The sequence below is a fragment of the Meleagris gallopavo genome, chromosome 3 (genome assembly GCF_000146605.3).
Source record: "Meleagris gallopavo isolate NT-WF06-2002-E0010 breed Aviagen turkey brand Nicholas breeding stock chromosome 3, Turkey_5.1, whole genome shotgun sequence".
Classification (NCBI taxonomy): domain Eukaryota; kingdom Metazoa; phylum Chordata; class Aves; order Galliformes; family Phasianidae; genus Meleagris; species Meleagris gallopavo.
This window is the reverse complement of record NC_015013.2, coordinates 71,645,524-71,651,106: the sequence shown is the minus strand read 5'-3', so window position 1 is coordinate 71,651,106 and position 5,583 is coordinate 71,645,524.

The window sequence follows — 5,583 nt, the reverse complement described above, 5'->3', positions numbered from 1 at the left end:
AAGGGAAGGGAAGGGAAGGGAAGGGAAGGGAAGGGAAGGAGAACCTATTCAGCATATGAGGTTATTTGGTGAGATAGAGTCCAACAAAAAAAGAAATAGAGAAAGAAGTGGAATTCCCACAAGAGCTGTCGGTAGCACAGGGCTTGCTTTGTCTATGTCTCCCCAAGTCCCCCAGCTCAGGGATAGCAGCACTCACTGCTCCTGCCACTGACTTGATGGGGATTCTGCTTTGCAAGGACATGTTCCCCAAGGGCTCCCTCCCACACCTTGGATGGAGCTGTTCATTTTCAACAAGTGATAGGGCAGAAACAGCAACAAGGAGAGATGCAGGGAAATTGTGGTTGTTGTGTGATCGTGGATGGAGTTGGTACTCATCTTCCCATCTTCAGCTACTCGCTTGCATCCCAACATCCACAGGGCAAAGGAACCTGTCCTGGTAACAGAGTGGTAACTGTGCAGCTCTAAGTTCCCACTATGGGCAGGGCCCGCGAGAGAACCCAGCTGGTGCACTCCTCAGTGTGTCTGCACATGGCTGAAGTGATGAAAGTGGAGCGAGGGAAATCAGAGGAGTGGAGAAGGGATTGTAAAATAAAAGGATGCAAAGAAACCCCTTTGTATTGTCCAATCACAAACTGCAGTGGTACATTTCTTTGCAAAGAGTCCCTCCTCTGTTTTTAAGACAGGACTTTTCTACAGGCCTTTTCTATATGTCCACATTAATCTGCAAGCAGAATTGTGGATGAGATTGTGCATGGCAGCAAGCATCTCTCTGCAGCCAATGCTGGGAGCCTCAGCTGGGTGTTCACCAACAAAAAATAATGAAATAAAGAACAGCCACATGCAGAGTTAATCCCAATTTAACAAATCTGTAAATGTTGTACTGTAGAATGAAAAAGTACAATACATCTCTGTCAATTATTTCCCTTTTTTTGAAAAAAAAAGAAAAAAGAAGCTGCTGCTTGTATGTTGCTGCACACATTGCACTGAGACAAAGAGCAGTCCTGGACATATGGCCACTGAGCATTAAAGCCAACAAATAGCATTCCTCAGCCCACAAACGGAGGCTGAACTCCTTTTGTGTCCCGCAGAATCCGGAGCTGTGGGCACCCAGCACCGAAGCAGAAGTGCCGATCTTCTTCGGGCTGTGTTGGTGGCTTAGCAGAAAGACAGACTGAAAGCAAACAATGACTGCGAATGCCACCGAGCTCCTCAGCGAGACAGAGCTGCACCAAAGCTTTTCCTTTCCGCCCCTGGCAGTGGCAGCTGGCTCTGCCTGGGCACCACAATGGCATCGGCCACATCCAGCAGCGGTGGCACAAGGAATGGAACAGGGATGCTCTGAGCTAATGGCACAGCCGAGAAATCAGAAACCATCATAAAAGCGGTGGTTGAGTTTATAGAGCTGGAGCTCCGAAACAGAACTACGGATTATGACAGGTTAATGGGGATTGTGACATTCCCTATACATGTAAATAAACAGTGAATTTGAGAACCTCTGTTTTCCCAAAGCAGCAGTAAATAAAAGTCTAACAGAGACCTCATGTAAAGGAACCATATGCTTATAATTATACAAACATTGTAGATCCCCTGTGTGAAATTTCACATCCTTATTGCTTCTATTTTAATGTTTACAAAGTTAGCAGTAATTTCTCGAAAACAAATCTGATCCTAAACGGGAAAGACAATTTCCTATAGAATTTTCATTTTCTGCCCCAGATTGAGCACAGTGAGGACCGCTCCGACGCTACAAACACCCTCACTTTCTCATGCCGCAGTTTGGTGCCCGACTCCGGGATCTGTTTGGATGCTCCAGGAAGGCAGGAGCTGCTCCCTTCCTCATGTCCATATATTACGCTGTTAATTGGAAGCAAGAGACAATATGGTTCCAATCTAGTGTAGAAACGCAGAGAGTTTGCAGAGAAGCGCCGCTGCCACTGCTTCGTGGCAAAATAAGGAGCCGTAAAAAGCAGCAGTGTCACGACGGGTTACCCTGTTCCTTCCTCAGCTTTTCTTGTGAAATACCAACCCAGAGGCAGAAGTGAAAGGAGCAGCCCTATGGCAGTCCTGCACCATGAGGTCCCAGGCAAGCTCCCACCACACCGTGACCCCATGCAGTGCAAATATCCCTGCCAGTGCAGGGCATTGTGCAGCAGCACTGCCACGAGGAAGCAGAGATGTTCAGTATGTTTTTAGCTGAAAGCAATGGGGGTCCAATGCCTCAGCTCTGGGTCTCTGGAAGAAGAGTCCCATTTGCACGTTGGGACTGGCTGGGACCAGTGCATAACTAGAAGGCAGCGCATGGAACCACATGGAAACGTTGCACCCAATCTGTGCCCATAGGAATCTCTTCATCCTCACTGTGTGATTCCAGCACAGCTCTTTATGGTAGAGGGGCAAGGAGCACATACTACCACTTCGCCTGGATAGATTCACTGGTCATCCTGGTAGAGGGGGATTTTACTGCACAGAAATAAACATAAGTGGTGGACCATTCATGGATTGTTCACGTTAAAACAAATCACAGCCTCTAAGTCAAAAAATAATTATTAAAAAAAAAGGATTCAGAGGGAGTAAGGCTGGATCCAAACGGATCGGCTCTACACAAATGCCATTCACACATCTCTACGCAAATGCCACTCGCACATCTCAGCAAATCTCACAAAAGTCCACAAAGCAGAGATGCAAAGAGTGCTGCTTAGGGCACCACATGTGCAACTCTAGCACCGGTTCTGAGTATCGCTGCCCACTTTGTGACTATAACAAGAGAAATCTCCATTGACTTTCCAAGGGCAAAAGAAATTTACTTTTGCTTGTAACTGTCTCCTGGTTTTCAAATGTTGCTTCTGGTATTTCGTTTTTGTTTTTTTTTTTTTTTCCAAGATGAGCAAACTGACAGAAAGCAAAAAACTTGGAATGTGTGAAAGTGGTGTGTTCTGGTGCAAAGGAATCGGGGAAGCTCTTCGTAAAACTACTGCTCAGAGGCTTCGCCCGATCGCTTCTGTTTAAAAGTATATCGAATAGAGAACGGTTACACAATATCTATAATGCAATTATAAACTGAAAAGTGGCCAACTTTTATTGTTGAGAAAACCGGAAAGGAAATCAGTTTAAAAAATGCCATTATTCTTCTCCGGCTGCTGCTGTTACTCCACCACTCTCATTGTGCCGCTGCCGCCACTGTGCCGTGCACTGAGCCCCGGGGCCACTGCGTGCCACTGGCACTGCTTCCCAGACCTCGTGCCCCCATCTGCCCCACGCCATCCCACATCCAGACGTCGGGCACAGGCCACATCGCTGGCCCCCAGCAGTGCCGAGAGCCCCGCTCCCACTGCGTGCTCTCAATCCGCCACGCACTTAGCTCACTGTCAGGACAATTAACTGCATGCTCCTGAACAATGGCATTGTCTTCTGTGATGTCAATAGGACACCCTGAGCAGCGGGGCCTGACGCTGCCATAAACCAAAGAGCAGCATGGGCGGTTGTAGCACAGGTAGGATTGAAGTCAGAGCGATGGAGGCGGCTCTCGGGACCACTCGACCCTTGCAGCTCTGCGTTAGTATGAAACCACCTTCCCCTGGGAGGAGAGGAGGCCGGTGGGGGAAAATGCAGAGAACAAAGGGGGAATGGAGAGATGGACCGAGAGACAAAGGGAGGAAGGGCCGGGCATCCGGGGAGCTGTAGGGGACCCTGCGACGCAGCGGGGTGGGAGCCGTGCGGCACAAGGGGACCACAAGGAGGGGATGTGGGAATGGAACAATATCAGAAAAGGGAAAATAGGACAATGAAATGCAGCATCACAGAAAAGAAAGAGCCTGGGGGGCTCGGGTTGGGCGGAAGTTGGTTGGCAGAGAAGAAACTGGAGCTGGGCAGCTGATGGGAGATAGCAGCCAAGAGCGTGGAAAGAGCGGAGAGGGCACCAAGGGGGCAGAAGGAAACAAAAAGAGGAGCGATAAGGCTCCGGAAGGAACTGGGTCACGGCCAGAAAAAACAGCCAAAATGCAAAGTGAGGGGCAGAAAGGATGGGAACGGCAGAGAGGAGCAGAGGAAACAAAAGTGAGCAGCAGAGAAGTGGAGCTGATGGGAGGGGAGACGTGGGGGTACCAGAGCAAGGAACAGTGGATGAAAAGAAGGGGAATGGTTAGAGGGAGGATGGGAAGACAGGGAAAAGGCACGAGGAGTGAAAGCACAATAAATAAAAGGGGTGAAAAAACAGGATGAAGCAGTGAAGGAATTGATTCTACAGAAACGTTGCCTCATTTGTGCACTGTCACTGATACTCTTTTGTAGCCCAGTTTCTTCATAATTCATCTCCCATCATCTCTCAGTACTTCTATCCTACCATAAAGCAGCCAAGCCAAGGACCGGCCCTCTCTAACCCAAGTGAGCCCCTGCCCCTGGCATCAGTTTGATCCTTGTTGGAGCTGTCTCAAGAACTTGAAAACTGAGCCTCTCATTGGCTTTGGAGGTCCCCTTGCTGTCCCCATCTCCATTGGCACCCTTCCCACGGTCTGTCCATTGGTGGCACTGAGGTCCCCATGGCAAATCAGGACCTACAAGGACAGGTGCCTGCCCCCTGTGCCTCACCTCACCCTGTGTGCACGTCCTGCTCTGGGAGCAGTGCCAGAGCCCAGGCATGAGCTGCCCTCCCTGGGTGGAACATGAGAAGCAGTGAGAAAAAAAAAAGAATGTCTGAGGTATGATGGCAAGGCCCATGAAGAACTGCAGCTGAAGAAGGAGCATTGTCAGGGATGTCAAGTTCCTTTTATTTATTATGACACATTCCCTTTATTTGCTGTAGACAGAGCATTTGCTGCATGTGCCTGCACATGTCCCTCGAACTGCAGCATCTCCCACTGAAAGGAGAGGAAAATCCACCAGTGACAGAATTGGGACAGATAGCAGAGTGGGAAGAAGTGAGGAAATGGAAGACAGCAGGAGAAGTTGGGAAGAGCAGAAAGCTCGGTGTGGGACAGAGGGCAACAATGTGGTGGAGCAGAGGAGGAGGGACAGGGCTGCAGGAACCAAGAGTGCAGTGGTTTGGAGAGGATGACAAGAAGGAGGTCGAGAAGCAGTAAGGAATGAGCAGGATGGGTGGGATAATGCCAATTTGTCCACTTTGTCTATAGCTCTGAGCACTGCAACTATTTGGAAGTTAAGTCTTTCGCTGCGGGATGCATCTCTCTGAAAAGTCCAGTGCAAAGGGATGGGTGAGTCCTTCTGATGGCACAGGGGCCTGCACCCTGCTTGCTCTGTTGCTCTCCCCAGGTGCTGCCAATCTGTCAATGCCTTTCCCAGCCCACAGGCCAGCATCGTGCCCTTCTCGGAGTGGTTCCTTTAGGGGCAGTTCTAAGGCAAAGACAACAGCGTGCAGCTCTTCGCTCATGCACTTTCCCTTATGCTCCCAGAGCTCAGGCCCTGCCTTGGAGCTGCCTACTCGCAGGGCACATCTCCTCGAGAGACCCCCACTTGTGACAAGTTCTGCTTCTGAGCCCCGGCTACAGGACCAAGCCTACGACCGCTGTGTGAGCACACCCACACCCGAAACCCCAGCCCCCGACTCGCTGCTCCCATCCACGCGGAGCG